At 37.3% G+C, this 17,471-nt stretch overlaps 1 long non-coding RNA gene across 1 annotated transcript; it reads left to right on the top strand.

Moving 5' to 3' along the window:
- The first annotated feature begins 1,266 nt into the window (after positions 1–1,266).
- LOC124374336 lies at positions 1,267–11,232 on the top strand. The gene is made up of 3 exons (XR_006923547.1): positions 1,267–1,405; positions 9,668–10,071; positions 11,105–11,232. It is a non-coding gene; the product is annotated as an uncharacterized LOC124374336 (long non-coding RNA).
- Positions 11,233–17,471: the final 6,239 nt, after the last annotated feature.

Below are 17,471 nucleotides of genomic sequence, written 5' to 3' on the forward strand. Positions count from 1 at the left end.
ATTTCACCTATATGGAAAAGATAAAAGTGGCATGGTGCTAGGTCTGGCGAGTAAGGTGGATATTCTAACACTGGGATGCTGTACTTGGTCAGGAACCGCTTGACAGATAATGCGGAATGAGCTGGCGCATTGTCTTGGTGCAAAATCCATGATTTGTCCCTTCCACATTTCGGGTAGTTTTTTCTTACTCTTTCACGTAGTTTATTAAGTACCTCAATGATAGTAATGTTGATGTAATTGTTTGACCCTTCAGGAACCCAGTGAAGGTACACAATCCCACGAATGTTCGAAAAAAACAATCATCGTTGCTTTAAATTTTTGACTTGCTCATTCTTGCTTTTTTGGTTCTCGGTGAAGTTGAGGTCTTCCAATGCATGGATTGGCGCTTCGTTTCCGGATCATAAGTAAAAAAAAACCACGATTCATCACATGTTATTATTTCTTTCCAATAAATTTGGGTCATTTTCAATGGCATTCAAAGTGTCAGTACAAACATTTTTACGAGCTGCTTGTTGATCAATCGTAAGAATTTTTTGTACCATTTTTGCACACACTTTTTGCATGTTCAAATTATCATGTAAAAATTTGCCGTACACATTCTTTATCAATGCCTACAGATTCAGCAACTGCACGGGTGCTTAATCGTCGGTCAGACCGAATCAAATTAGCAACTTTTTCGACATTGTCTTCTGTTTTTGATGTTGAAGGACGACCTGGCCGCGAATCATCTTCCACGTCTTGTCGACCATCTTGAAAAACGCTTACACCATTCAAAAACACGAGTCCGTGATAAACATTCACTGGACATACACTTCTTTTAGTAAATTATAGGTTTCGGTAGCGGTTTTTCCAAGTTTAACGTTGAAATTGAATAACAATTCGTTGCTCTATTATTACGCTAACCATTTTTCCGGCAAAACAAAATAAACAACACTTACATAAATGAAGCTTATGACACAACGATGTTGTTTACAGAAACGAGACTAACTGCATTCTGAAGAGGAAGTCTCAAACTACATAGCTGTTGGTCATTGTTGGTTGGCGCATGCGCACTCGTTCCCACTGCAGCGTCAGTCCCGTTATTTAATAGCCATACCTCGTATAAATTTTTTTTATTTATATTTAATTTTAAATTATTTTTAATAACAATTTTAAAATATAGATTTCATAACAAATTTCATTATTTGCTTCATATACTAATCCATAAACAAAAATATTTATTCAAAATTGTATACTTCTTTACTGACTCGAGTGGTATACATTGTAGGACTCCACCATACAAGAACCTAGTAACATACAAGAAAATGTGGACTGTCTATTATCGTATTGTTTCGGTCTACGCAGTCTTCACCCTGTCCTTTCAGCAACTCAAAGAAGTACACATATCTGCCCTGCTGTCGAATAAGTAAGTCACCTCATAATTTTTCAAAATACATAATAGCAGTTTCTCTCCCTTTTATATAAATGTTCAAGTTTACTAACAGGATGTGTCCGTTGAACGTCATAAATTGACTTTAATTCAGTAAAAGATATTCAATTTCACTCTTCTTGTACATTAAGTTACGTTTCAGATTCAACCAAAAGTGTGATTGTACACCATTTATATTTTATCAAAGTTAAATTTTTTGTTTGGAAACAGTTTTTTTCTGTTGTTGAAGATTAATTAATCAGCTGACCTTCTAAGAAATCGATCGAATTCCAAATATTTTTAGCTCAATTCAATTTGTTTTATTTCCATTAAATAACATATAAGTTTACAATAAGCTTTGTCACATAAGTCAATTAAATGAGTAGCCCAATGATATAAATAAAATAGTAGACATTTAACTTCATTGTAAATTTGATGTTGTAAGATAATTTATTTTTTATCAAATGTGTTTGAATCTAAGTATAACAATTAACAAAAATATAACAATGAACAAATATAACAATAACAAACATAACAATTAATAGAATTAACAAACAATCAACAAGTATAACAAAATAATAAAAATTATAAAATATAAGAATAATTTATGATATATAAATATTATACCTAAAATATTATGTCATCTCTTAATGAAACATTGTAGAATTCGTCTAAACTATAAAAAGATTTTTTTTTTAAACCATTTCTTAAGAACTAATTTAAGACTATTTACAGACAAAGACTTCACATTTAGAGGTCGTTTGTTAAAAAGCTTTATGCCAATATGTATGTAACTTCTTTTCGTCTTACTTAGAACGTACAAATTGTTCATCAATAAGGTTTTTATTTCTGGTGTTGTATATATGTTTACTACTTTTTAAATTAAATTCTACATTATGGTCTTTTTTACAGTACATAATTGAATAAAACATAAACACGCAGGGATAACGTTAAAATACTTAGATCAATAAAACGAGGTCTATTTGATGCAATGTCCCCAATTCTCACTATAGAGATATTAATGCTGGAGACCAAGCACATACGATTAACAATTTAGAATAGAATTTAAAAAAAGTGTTCATAGTTAAAAATGTAATGTTTTTGGAATTCCTGTATGTCTTTGCCAATTACGGCTACCTAGCACCGCTTTTTAGTACCTACTAAAATCATATTTAAAACTGTATAACCTTTGGAATTGGATATGCAGTAGAAGATGGTCTCTTACTACCAGAACGAACCCGTGATTGATTCCAGGCCAACTGGGTAATGTCTATGTCTTGAATGAGTTATTTTAATTTAGGACAAGAGACAGAGAAACCCTCACTGAACATTAAAAGCACCTTAGTGCTGTTTCTGGAGTGACAGGTATGGGTAAGGTGATAGGGGCCATCTCCTGTTAAGATGTCTTTAGGAGGGATAACAGGCCACTATCTCAATTGTGTCACCTCGGAAAAAGGGGAAGCTATTTCTGTTCCAACTTCTAGTCAAAGCGGGTAAGAGCAGGCACTCCCTTGTGGTTTATGCTAACAACAGCGTTTAGCACTAAGGGAGCTCCAATAATCAACAGTCCATCCTCTGTAGAAAACTAGACTATCGATCAACCCTTTTTTTTCTCTTAGGACAAGAAGCTTATAAATTGGACTTAGTTCTGTAAGAACCTTTGCGATGCTTTCAGGAGTGACAGGATATTCAGGATGGGTAGGTTAGGGAGTAGGGCCCGCCTCCAATCGAGATCCACGAGGAAGAATTAGGGCACTACATCTCAAAGTCTTGTCTCCCCGGAAGAAGGGGAGGCCAGTTCTGAACCAGCCGCTCCAGTCAAAGTAGGCAGGGGGTAGCACACCCTTGTTGAGGCTAGCAAGAACCTCTGAGGTTAGGGAACAAACCCCACCAACTCCAACAGTCGTCTCCCACAGTAGGACTAGACTAATCTAATTACTCTTGCACCCCAGAATCTCGACATTTGCGGTTAGTTATTGTGCCGCTCCTGGACATCCATAAGGTTACCCAGATTTAAGTGACCACATCGGTTTTTGCTATGCCCAGTGGAGGGTTCACCTGGAAGGTATAAACCTGCCAGAAGTGATCCCTGCAGGGTGTCGATCAACCCTTTTACTCCATTATCTTCAACATTTGTGGGTAGTTATGTGCCGCTCCTGGACATCCATAAGGTTACCCAGATTTTAGTGACATCTGTTTTTGCTGTAACCGAGGAAGTTAATAAGACAGCCTGAAGTAAACCCTTCTGGGCCTTCTCAATCCAATAAAATGTATCACTTGGCATCCATTTACATCTTATGATTTATTTTTACAAGGCACATCTGAAACGTAAATATCATTTTAAACTAAATGGCTAGGCATTTTTACTTAGCAGGTGACTAGCTTATCTGAATTTGTTACAAAGAAATCTTCTGCCAGTGAAGGACTATCGATACTCTGTTTTGTGCTTTGTCATTATTTCTGAAGTGCTTACCATCAAACTTGCATTTCACCTACAGGGACATGTGATAATCAAAGGGTGCCAGGTCTGTAAACTGCTCCCAACCGAACTAATTAACATTTGAATATTACCAGGAGCTTGAGCCAAGCGTTGTCTGCTGCAAAACAATTCCGACATCCTAATCCTGACGGAACATGGCTTAAAACAACCCTAAATTTTAAACACTAATATCCTAGAATATTCACTAATTTCAGAATACAGTAGAACAAATGACCAAAAAGGGGGTGTAGCTATCTATAACAACAATACTTTTGGCTACACTGTCGAACCAGCAGAATACCAAACTACAGTGTGGAAATACACTGTGAAATAGCATCAGAACAAATCAAACAAGGTCGCTAAAACCTTCATATTGTTGGCGCCTATAGAAACTCAAGGATATCTGAACTGTCACTGGATATAATTTCACAAACACTAAATAACGTACCCACATGGAATAGCCCTGTTATTCTTATAGGAGACAAATATAGACGTACTGTCACCAAACCGTGGACCTAGTCAAACTAAATGAAATCCTATTAGGCTATAATATGACTCGTATCATTTTACCCCCTGACAAGAATAACTCCTACAACAACCAGCTCAATTGACTGTGTTTGCACCAATCTCCAACTAGTTGACATAACAGTAGACATCCTTTCATACCGGTTGGATGTCCACACAGCACAACTTTTCCTAAAATACAACACTGCTTCAGCTCCCCAGATTCCAATATCTTACCGTAGACATTTTAACTATAGGAACATCACAAATTTCAAAACTGTCCTCAAACAAGAATCCTGGGAAGTTGTGCTTGCTCAGGATAGTGCAAGAAGATGCATACAAAATATTTATCCAAACATTTGCACTGGCAATTGATCGATCTGACCTGCCCCATGGTGAAAAACGAGAAATAAACGTATAAAGCCCAATAACATCTTTGACCATGAGACCTCACAGCTTAAGAAAGCATTCCTCTCTAAGCCCAGGAGAGGTACCTTCTAAATGGTACAGAAGAGTTTAAAAAAGACATGACGGATAAGAAAAAATCTTATAATATAAAAGTAAAGACCCTTTGACGCCAAGCAACTGCAAATACCATAGAAGAAGCTAATGACAAAAGTAAAGCACTGTGGAGCGTAATCAATAGTGAGCGGAAATCTACCAACAATACACAAGTAACAATGGAGCTGAATATAAATGGAACCCAAATTCAAGATCCTAATCTAATTGCTAACCACCTTAACGTATATTTTTACTAATGGTGCAAATGTTTTCCTTGTAAAAATCCAACATCAAATGCCTCAACGGCTTCCAGTAAATATTACCCATACACAAAACATACCTAATATGTTTCTTTATACAACTAATGAACATGAAGTGCTAAAGGTGATAGAGTGTCTTAAGAACAAGGCATCAACAGGCATTGGCAATATCTCTGCAAAGCTACAGAAGACATGTTAAGAAGAACTTACCACACCACTTGTACGTGTCATCAATCAATTATTCAGAAATGGAATTTTCCTGAATGACCTCAAAATTTCAATAATATTTCCTGAATTAAAGAAAGGAGACCGTCTTGATCCCAAAAATTACCGCCCCTATATCACTAATATCCACATTCTCCAAAGTGTTTGAAAAATTAGTGCTTCACAGACTTCTTCAACATTTATCTCTTCATCAATTACTTACCCCACATCAACAGGGCTTTCTCAAGAGAAAATCTACCACATCAACCATTATCACCCTTGTTGAGTTTCTCATAGACAATCCTGAAGCCGGCAACACACCAACAGCAATCCTACTTGACTTAAGCAAAGCTTTTGACTGCCTGGACTACACTTAACTGATGAACAAAATGAAGATCTTGGGTATAAATGGAACTACTGCAAACTGGTTCAAAAGTTTTTTGAGAGGAAGAACTCAAATAGTTAAGCTAAAACACACAGAGAAAGGAGTAACAAAATTAGTGAGATAAAAACCACTACCAATGATAAGAGGTGCCCCACAAGGCTCTGTGCTGGGTCCCATACTTTTTATCTTGTTAACAAATGACCTCCCAGAATATCTGGCGGAATATAACGAAAACACTGATGTTTGCAGACGAATCTGTTCTCCTTCTCAGTGGAAACTCCCTGACATGCTCGAAGTCTGTTCATCAGTGGCATTAAATATGGCTATACAATACTGCCATAGTAATAGCCTGGTTGTAAATGAAGATAAAAACCCAACAACTGGTGTTTGGCAGGAAAAGAGACCAAATAGGACGACTTCCAGATATAGAAGTATCCAAAGAGGTCAAGTATTTGGGAATAGCTATTGATGAGCAACTGACATGGATCCCTCATATTGATAACCTATGTCGTAAATTAAGTAGCAGCCTCTTAGTCATCAAGAGGATTAAATCCATAAAGTAGTACCAGAGTAGCAAAAATTGCATACCATGCAATCTTTGAATCACACTTGGGGTATGGGCTCGGAGTTTGGGGTAACTAATCGGCAACAAACTTGCAGCGTGTCCTGGTGCAACAGAAAAAGCTATTAGAGTGCTTGCAGAAACTCAATAACAGAAACAGCTGTCAACAGAAATGTAAAGAACTGAAGGTTCTAACAGTGGTTTGCCTGTACATCTTAGAGGTGGCCACTTACGCTAGCACTCTACAGCTACAGAGAGGTACCGATAGATACAAATACAACACTAGACAGGCCTCGAACTTTACTCTACCGACACATCATTTGACCATCTTTGAAGAGAAGCCTTCCTAACAGGGGCCCAAGTTCCTCAACCTGCTGTCCGAGACAGCCAAAGGAGAAGGTGCACACAGCATGAGAGAAGACGACTCACCACATGGTTACTGGATAGACCATTGTACACCATACAAGAGTTCCTGAACTGGAGAACATCCCCTATTGATCTCTAACGAGAAATGATATTGACTCTAACATTTTATTGTTACCATGTTTAATTTTGTTTAAATACTTGACGCCAATTCTGTACTCTAAGTTCACGAATAAAGTCTTCTGATATGTTTGACCACACAACATTTCCCCAGAGCACTACTTTATTAGCAAAACCCATTCTACAATCAAGTTTCTTGCCTTATCTCAGAGTGACTTTAACCCTAATTTTCTAATTCATGGAGTGTTTGCTTTTAATATTTATTAGTCCTGCATGGTTTTACATAGCCTTTTGATTTCTAGTTTTAGCCATGTTTGTTTTTTTAGCCTCTATTGATTAAACCTATTATATTTATGCTACTTTTTAAACGGTTAATAAAATTATCTATTGTCTACTTGTGAGGGTAAATTACCCTGATACAACGGTATATTCTTACTGGAGTATAAACCGGTGTGTACTGTAGTTACGTCTACCAATAAAATTTTCTAGTTAAAAAGTATTTAAATAAAATTTCTTTATATATTTATTTTTTATTTAAAGAAAAACATTCAGATAATACAATTATCGATACTACTTTACAATTACAGATAAAGAAGTACCGATACTAAAACTAAAATACTAATACTAAAACTATAAGTTATGGAAGCTATGATTTTTCATAATAAATAAAATTATTTAAATGATAAAATACAAGAAACTGATAAGTAAAGTAAATAGAAATAAGATACACATTTTTTTGAAAATTATAATCACAATAAATTAGTTGTTTTGAGATTGTTTCGTGTTATAATTGTTATTCTTACATACTTTTTTCAATATAAAAAAATGTGAAGCTGTAAATAAAGTAATTCACATGGATGTATACACGTATTTTACTTATACACAAAGAAAACAAAAATGTGAATTACCCTTTCTCATCACTAATTTCATCTTCATCTCCAATTTCTCAGGTTTATTTTTAGGAATGCCCTTATCAGTATCTGTTTGCTCAACAGCTATTTCTCACAATCCTCTGATTTAGGCGATAACTGATTCTATGAGATAAGGACAGTAAGAGATTATAAAGATCAAATGCATTTGTCCTAGAAGGGATAGGCTATTAATTACGTTTAAACGCACATGTGGGATAAATATTTTCTGTATTATATAACAAAATTATTCTGTGTTCACAAAATTTGCAAAAACTTTATTTGAAAGTGTAAATTAGAAAAAAAAAAATTGGAAACATAATGTTTTTGTAAAACTGAAACTAATAAGTTATATAAGTATTACAAGAGATGAATATTTTTTTTTAATGTATGAGCATCTTTATTAATGCCCATATTTTATAATTAACAAAATTTAAAAGAAAACGCACAGTCCTTGTTGGAAATAATGCCTGGTCTGTCGTCTCGAATATAATAACATTCAGTAATGCCAGTGAATCAGACATGACTGACTCGCGCATCGACTGACTCATGAACACAGAGATATCTGTGGCACATCTGTGTCCCATGGTTCTTGTTAACCTGGTGCACAAAGCTCAAGATTACTTAATATAATTTTGTCTTATCTTTTTAAGATTAAATAAACTTTATTTTTGTTTCTTACTTTCAAATTTCCCCAGATTTCTCTTAATGAACTCAAATTTTCCCACAAGTTACTGCTGATATGATTGAACAAATTCTTCCGTGTTTTTTCCAATACTGGGATATTGAACGTTGTCCCTCCTTCCTCAAAGGATCTCGACAGGAGACAGCCCCTACCCCCTACCTTACTTACCCATCCTCTCACTCCAGAAACAACATTAAGACCCTTTTAGGACTAAGTGCAGTGAGGAATATCCTAATCTTTTTTTAGGACAAGAAGCGTATAAATTGCACTTAGTCCTATAAGAACCTTAGTGCTTCTTCCAGAGTGACAGGATGGGTAAGGTTAGGGGTAGAGGCCGCCTCCTATTGAGATCCATGAGGAATAGTTAGGGCACTAATCTCAAAGTCAGGTCTCCCCGGAAAAAGGGGAGGACAAGCTCTGAACCAGCCTCTTCAGTCGTCAAAGCAGACAGGGGTGGTACACCCTGGTTGAGACTAGTAAGAAACCTCTGAGGTTATGGAACAAACACCACCAACTCCAACAGTCATCTCCTGCAGTAGACTAGACCTATCAAACTGCCCTTGAACCCCAGAATCGACATATGCTGTTAGTGATGTGCCCGCTCCTGGACATCCATCAGGTTGCTCAGATTTAAGTGACATCTATTTTTGCTGTGCCCAGTGGTAGGTTCAACTGGAAGGTATAAACCAGGCAGAAGTGATCCCTGCTGGGTAGCCTTAATCCTAATCTTATTGTCCTAAGTAAAAAAATACAAGAAGAAATGCGAAAATTTCTGAAGATTTTCATTTTAAAACGTAGAAGATCTTTTCATTATGTTATCATGATATTATTTGCAGTATGACATTCATACTAGATCCAAAAATATCATTCGATGCATAATTGTATTTGCAAGCTCAGTTTCATCTTACTTGTGAACATAATGTAACTTTATAATAGAATTCCTACCATGATGGCAGACCCATGGCTCTCTTCTGTGAAGGATGGAACAGAGATAGCTCTCCCTTATTCAAAGATTCAGTATACCAGCATTAGAGTACCCTATAATCCCCTATCACCTTCTTCACTGTGATACGTTTTCCATAGGATCTTTCCAGAAAGTGGCCCAACTTCTCTATCCAACCTAAATACCAAAATCCTGTCAAACCAAAATCTCTACAGTATTTTTGTAGTGCTTGATATTATAAACTGAAATTTAAAATTAATGTTGCAGATGAAATACAAGTTCTTGCATATGGGCTGAACTGATATTTTTGTGTGCTTGTTGTTATTCTGCTTTTAATATTTGCAGAATCATCAAGGAAACGCCGCAGACTAAAACAACACACCAGAACTAGCACCATAACCTCACTGGACTCTCAGCCCAAGCCAGTTAGCAGTACACATGTCATGCCTTCGACACAGCTGTCCCCATGCTCATTTCCATCTCTCACAATGCATAACTCCTCACAATTGATTCCTTCATTTCCTAATTTAAAAATTGCACAGTCATATCCCTTGAATCCACAATCATCAATTTCAGCATGTTCAAACTCAGATCCTTTAATTTCACAATCAACAGTCGCCGAATTATCAAACTCAACTTTTCCCAACACTCCTTTGTCGAGCCCACCTCTCTCAAATCTTGATGATTTACATGGCATGGAAAACGACATTTTCCTTGACACTACTTTTGTTGCTCAATTCGTTCCATTGGTGAGTTATCTGTTTTCTCCTCGACAAATGGATTGTTAACATTTTGAGGTAAAATCTGCATTCAGTTAGACAAGTTAATTTATCCCACGTTTTAGAGACTTCAAAATGTTTTCCAATTTTATGAAGATGGCAGCCAAAGATATGACTCAAAACCTATTTTTATAAGTGTTAGTGCAAACAGGAATTACTTAAACTCTGACTAGGATTGTAAACAAAATACAATTAGTATAGCAAAAAACACGCGCATGCGGAGAATTTCTTACAGCTTTAATATTCTTCAATGTCAAAAAATTCTCTCATGCACTTTTGCTTTGTAATTGTTTAATTAAATTTCTTATACAAGTTTATTCTCTTTCTAATTTTATTTTAACTTAAAATCAAAAAGCTATGGAAACGAGTAAAACAACCAAAAAATTCACATACAAAGACTTTCCGCTATAATACGAACCACTTGATGATACTTGAACGCCCATCTGTTGACTTCAAATGTTTAACGTTAACTGAAAGTTTAACAGTAGTGCGCAGGAAGAAACAGAGGGAAAATGTCCTAAAGATACACTCTCCAATAACTATGTATTATGACACAGTACAAAAATTTAATTAAAAGCAGGAAATCACCGTCTCGTGTGTCACAAGTGTCATCAAAGATTTTAAAATAAGTAAATAGTAATGCTTGGTGTCATTCTGTCAAGTTTAGGCCAATAATTTGCTGTGTGAGACATGTTAGGTTGTGTGTCTCCTCATTCGTTTATTCGCAAAAATAAAAAGAATATAAATCCTGTTCCACAAAATTAAACCAAGGTCTAGTCAAATGTTTTACTTACAAATACTATTTCAGCTAATACTGTAAGTAAATCTTTTGCTGAAATTATTGCAAATTTAAATTGTAATCATACAAAAGCCTGTTTTCTAACAAAAACCTATCTGCAAAAATTGACAAAAAACGGCAAATCGCTAATACTTTTGCTAGTAATTTTTTGGCACGAGAATGACATGACAGACAGTAAACCAATCAAATGTTTATTCATTACAGAAATCGTCACCAATTGTGGAGATGTCTGGGAATGACACGTCAATCTGTCTTGCTACTCTGTCCGGAGATTCTTCACAGATAAGGCAAAGGGACGATTCTGGTTACCAGGCTCAATACTCTCATTATTATGGTAAGAAAGAGCCTAATAAGAGTGTAATTTCAAAATGTTGAGTAGTGGCTGTCATTTACCCTTAAATGGCAGGTTCTTGTTTTTGAGTGTTACATTAAGGATATTTAAGAAACAACTGAAAATTAAATATAAGTACCATAGCTGTTATATCGCAATTGTTCATGACATTTTACAGTAAAGGATTGAGGAAAACATTCTGGTAAAAGTAGTATTTGTGTGTAAGCTGCAGAAATAATTTTCTGTCATAATTTTATTTGCTCATAATGGAGAGTAAAGTTTGAGATCCACATTAACACATTGTCAGTGGCAGACAAACTCCGCTGTATCCTGGCTGTTCTTGTCGGTACATGTCTCGGTGTTGCAGTGAAGGTGTTAACAACATATTCTATAGCAAGAGATGTATCACAGTTTTACACTTTGACTGCGACAGACAGTCTCTGCTACTATCCTGCTTGTTCTAAAGTCGGTATATGTCTCGGTGTTGCAGTGAAGGTGTTAACAATGTATTCTATAGCAAGAGATGTATCAAAGTTTTACACATTGACTGCCACAGACAGTCTCTGCTACTATCCTGGCTGTTCTTGTCGGTACATGTCTCGGTGTTGCAGTGAAGGTGTTAACAATATATTCTATAGTAAGAGATGTATCATAGTTTTACACTTTGACTGCGACAGACAGTCTCTGCTACTATCCTGGCTGTTCTTGTCGGTACATGTCTCGGTGTTGCAGTGAAGGTGTTAACAATGTATTCTATAGCAAGAGATGTATCAAAGTTTTACACATTGACTGCCACAGACAGTCTCTGCTACTATCCTGGCTGTTCTTGTCGGTACATGTCTCGGTGTTGCAGTGAAGGTGTTAACAATATATTCTATAGCAAGAGATGTATCATAGTTTTACACTTTGACTGCGACAGACAGTCTCTGCTACTATCCTGGCTGTTCTTGTCGGTACATGTCTCGGTGTTGCAGTGAAGGTGTTAACAATATATTCTATAGCAAGAGATGTATCATAGTTTTACACTTTGACTGCGACAGACAGTCTCTGCTACTATCCTGGCTGTTCTAAAGTCGGTACATGTCTCGGTGTTGCAGTGAAGGTGTTAACAATATATTCTATAGCATGAGATGTATCATAGTTTTACACTTTGACTGCGACAGACAGTCTCTGCTACTATCCTGGCTGTTCTTGTCGGTACATGTCTCGGTGTTGCAGTGTAAGGTGTTTTGTTAACAATATATTCTATAGCATGAGATGTATCATAGTTTTACACATTGACTGCGACAGACAGTCTCTGCTACTATCCTGGCTGTTCTTGTCGGTACATGTCTCGGTGTTGCAGTGAAGGTGTTAACAACATATTCTATAGCAAGAGATGTATCATAGTTTTACACTTTGACTGCGACAGACAGTCTCTGCTACTATCCTGGCTGTTCTTGTCGGTACATGTCTCGGTGTTGCAGTGAAGGTGTTAACAATATATTCTATAGCAAGAGATGTATCATAGTTTTACACTTTGACTGCGACAGACAGTCTCTGCTACTATCCTGGCTGTTCTTGTCGGTACATGTCTCGGTGTTGCAGTGAAGGTGTTAACAACATATTCTATAGCAAGAGATGTATCATAGTTTTACACATTGACTGCGACAGACAGTCTCTGCTACTATCCTGGCTGTTCTTAAAGTCGGTACATGTCTCGGTGTTGCAGTGAAGGTGTTAACAACATATTCTATAGCAAGAGATGTATCATAGTTTTACACTTTGACTGCGACAGACAGTCTCTGCTACTATCCTGCTTGTTCTAAAGTCGGTATATGTCTCGGTTGTTGCAGTGAAGGTGTTAACAATATATTCTATAGCAAGAGATGTATCATAGTTTTACACTTTGACTGCGACAGACAGTCTCTGCTACTATCCTGGCTGTTCTTGTCGGTACATGTCTCGGTGTTGCAGTGAAGGTGTTAACAACATATTCTATAGCAAGAGATGTATCATAGTTTTACACTTTGACTGCGACAGACAGTCTCTGCTACTATCCTGGCTGTTCTTGTCGGTACATGTCTCGGTGTTGCAGTGAAGGTGTTAACAACATATTCTGTAGCATGAGATGTATCATAGTTTTACACTTTGACTGCGACAGACAGTCTCTGCTACTATCCTGGCTGTTCTTGTCGGTACATGTCTCGGTGTTGCAGTGAAGGTGTTAACAACATATTCTGTAGCATGAGATATATCATAGTTTTACACTTTGACTGCGACAGACAGTCTCTGCTACTATCCTGGCTGTTCTTGTCGGTACATGTCTCGGTGTTGCAGTAAAGGTGTTAACAACATATTCTGTAGCATGAGATATATCATAGTTTTACACTTTGACTGCGACAGACAGTCTCTGCTACTATCCTGCTTGTTCTAAAGTCGGTATATGTCTCGGTGTTGCAGTGAAGGTGTTAACAACATATTCTGTAGCATGAGATGTATCATAGTTTTACACTTTGACTGCGACAGACAGTCTCTGCTACTATCCTGCTTGTTCTAAAGTCGGTATATGTCTCGGTGTTGCAGTGAAGGTGTTAGCAACATATTCTATAGCAAGAGATGTATCATAGTCAAACACTTTGACTGCGACAGACAGTCTCTGCTACTATCCTGCTTGTTCTAAAGTTGGTATATGTCTCGGTGTTGCAGTGAAGGTGTTAGCAATGTATTCTGTAGCAAGAGATGTATCATAGTCAAACACATTCACTGCGACAGACAGTCTCTGCTACTATCCTGCTTGTTCTAAAGTTGGTATATGTCTCGGTGTTGCAGTGAAGGTGTTAGCAATGTATTCTATAGCAAGAGATGTATCATAGTTTTACACATTGACTGCGACAGACAGTCTCTGCTACTATCCTGCTTGTTCTAAAGTCGGTATATGTCTCGGTGTTGCGTGAAGGTGTTAATAACATATTCTGTAGCAAGAGGTGTATCATAGTTTTTACACTTTGACTGTAACAGACAGTCTCTGCTACTATCCTGCTTGTTCTAAAGTCGGTATATGTCTCGGTGTTGCAGTGAAGGTGTTAACAACGTATTCTATAGCAAGAGGTGTATCATAGTTTTACACTTTGACTGCGACAGACAGTCTCTGCTACTATCCTGCTTGTTCTAAAGTCGGTATATGTCTCGGTGTTGCGTGAAGGTGTTAATAACGTATTCTGTAGCAAGAGGTGTATCATAGTTTTACACATTGACTGCGACAGACAGTCTCTGCTACTATCCTTCTTGTTCTAAAGTCGGTATATGTCTTGGTGTTGCGTGAAGGTGTTAATAACGTATTCTGTAGCAAGAGGTGTATCATAGTTTTAAACTTTGATTGTGACAGACAGTCTCTGCTACTATCCTGCTTGTTCTAAAGTCGGTATATGTCTCGGTGTTGCAGTGAAGGTGTTAATAACGTATTCTGTAGCAAGAGGTGTATCATAGTTTTACACATTGACTGCGACAGACAGTCTCTGCTACTATCCTTCTTGTTCTAAAGTCGGTATATGTCTCGGTGTTGCGTGAAGGTGTTAATAACGTATTCTGTAGCAAGAGGTGTATCATAGTTTTACACTTTGACTGCGACAGACAGTCTCTGCTACTATCCTGCTTGTTCTAAAGTCGGTATATGTCTTGGTGTTACGTGAAGGTGTTAATAACGTATTCTGTAGCAAGAGGTGTATCATAGTTTTACACTTTGACTGCGACAGACAGTCTCTGCTACTATCCTGCTTGTTCTAAAGTCGGTATATGTCTCGGTGTTGCAGTGAAGGTGTTAACAACGTATTCTATAGCAAGAGATGTATCATAGTTTTACACATTCACTGCGACAGACAGTCTCTGCTACTATCCTACTTGTTCTAAAAGTTGGTATATGTCTTGGTGTTACGTGAAGTGAAGGTGTTAATAACGTATTCTGTAGCAAGAGGTGTATCATAGTTTTACACTTTGACTGCGACAGACAGTCTCTGCTACTATCCTGCTTGTTCTAAAGTCGGTATATGTCTCGGTGTTGCGTGAAGGTGTTAATAAACGTATTCTGTAGCAAGAGGTGTATCATAGTTTTACACTTTGATTGTGACAGACAGGTCTCTGCTACTATCCTACTTGTTCTAAAGTCGGTATATGTCTCGGTGTTGCAGTGAAGGTGTTAACAACGTATTCTATAGCAAGAGATGTATCATAGTTTTACACATTCACTGCGACAGGACAGTCTCTGCTACTATCCTACTTGTTCTAAAGTCGGTATATGTCTCGGTGTTTGCAGTGAAGGTGTTAACAATATATTCTATAGCAAGAGATGTATCATAGTTTTACACTTTTGACTGTGACAGACGGTCTCTGCTACTATCCTGGCTGTTCTAAAGTCGGTATATGTCTCGGTGTTGCAGTGAAGGTGTTAACAACGTATTCTATAGCAAGAGATGTATCATAGTTTTACACATTGACTGCGACAGACAGTCTCTGCTACTATCCTACTTGTTCTAAAGTCGGTATATGTCTTCGGTGTTGCAGTGAAGGTGTTAACAACGTATTCTGTAGCAAGAGGTGTATCATAGTTTTACACTTTGACTGCGACAGACAGTCTCTGCTACTATCCTGCTTGTTCTAAAGTCGGTATATGTCTCGGTGTTGCAGTGAATGGTGTTAATAACGAATTCTGTGTAGCATGAGGTGTATCATAGTTTTACACTTTGACTGCGACAGACAGTCTCTGCTACTATCCTTGGCTGTTCTTGTCGGTATATGTCTCGGTGTTGCAGTTAAAGAGTGTTAACAACATATTCTGTAGCATGAGATCATATCATAGTTTTACACTTTGACTGCGACAGGAAAAGTCTCTGCTTACTATCCTGATTCTGCTTTGTCTAGTCGGTATATGTCTCGGTGTTGCGTAAAGGTGTTTTAATAAACATATCTGTAGGCTGTAGGATATATCATTAGTTTTACACATTGACGCCGACAGACAGTCTCTGCTTACTATCCTTTTGTTCTAAAGTCGGTATATGTCTCGGTGTTGCGTTTGAAGGTGTTTAATAAACTTATTCGTGTAGCATGAGATGTATCATAGTTTTACAACTTTGACTGCGAACAGACAGGCCTCTGCTACTATCCTGCTTGTTCTAAAGTGGTATATGTCTCGGTGTTGACGTGAAGGTGTTAGCAACGTATTCTATAGCAAGAGATCGTATCATAGTCAAACACATTCACTGCGACAGACAGGTCTCTGCTTACTATCCTGCTTGTTCTAAAGTCGGTATATGTCTCGGTGTTGCAGTGAAGGTGTTAACATACGTATTCTGTAGCAAGAGATGTATCATAGTTTTACACATTCACTGCGGACAGACAGTCTCTGCTACTATCCTGCTTGTTCTAAAGTCGGTATATGTCTTGGTGTTGCAGTGAAGGTGTTAACTTCGTATTCTATAGCAAGAGGTGTATCATAGTTTTAAACACTTTGATTGTGACAGACAGTCTCTGCTACTATCCTGCTTGTTCTAAAGTCGGTATATGTCTCGGTGTTGCAGTGAAGGTGTTAATAACGTATTCTGTAGCAAGAGATGTATCATAGTTTTACACATTGACTGCGACAGACCAGTCTCTGCTACTATCCTACTTGTTCTAAAGTCGGTATATGTCTCGGTGTTGCAGTGAAGGTGTTAATAACGTATTCTGTAGCAAGAGGTGTATCATAGTTTAACACTTTCACTGCGACAGACAGTCTCTGCTACTATCCTGCTTGTTCTAAAGTCGGTAATATGTCTCTCGGTGTTGCAGTGAAGGTGTTAACAACGTATTCTATCAGCAAGAGATGTATCATAGTTTTACACATTCACTGCGACAGACAGTCTCTGGCTACTATCCTACTTGTTCTAAAGTCGGTATATGTCTTGGTGTTGCAGTGAAGGTGTTTTAACTAATATTCTGTAGCAAGAGGTGATGTTATCATAGTCAAACACTTTCACTGTGACAGACAGTCTCTGCTACTATCCTGCTTGTTCTAAAGTCGGTATTATGTCTCGGTGTGTTGCAAGTGAAAGGTGTTAAACAAATTGTATTCTATAGCAAGAGGTGTATCATAGTTTTACACTTTGTCTGTGTGTGACAGACAGTCTCTGCTACTATCCTACTTGTTCTAAAGTCGGTTATATGTCTTGGTGTTGCAGTGAAGGTGTTAACTACGTATTCTATAGCCAAGAGATGTTATCATAGTCA

Source organism: Homalodisca vitripennis, unplaced genomic scaffold (assembly GCF_021130785.1).
Source record: "Homalodisca vitripennis isolate AUS2020 unplaced genomic scaffold, UT_GWSS_2.1 ScUCBcl_7978;HRSCAF=15894, whole genome shotgun sequence".
In the NCBI taxonomy this organism is placed as follows: Eukaryota; Metazoa; Arthropoda; class Insecta; order Hemiptera; family Cicadellidae; genus Homalodisca; species Homalodisca vitripennis.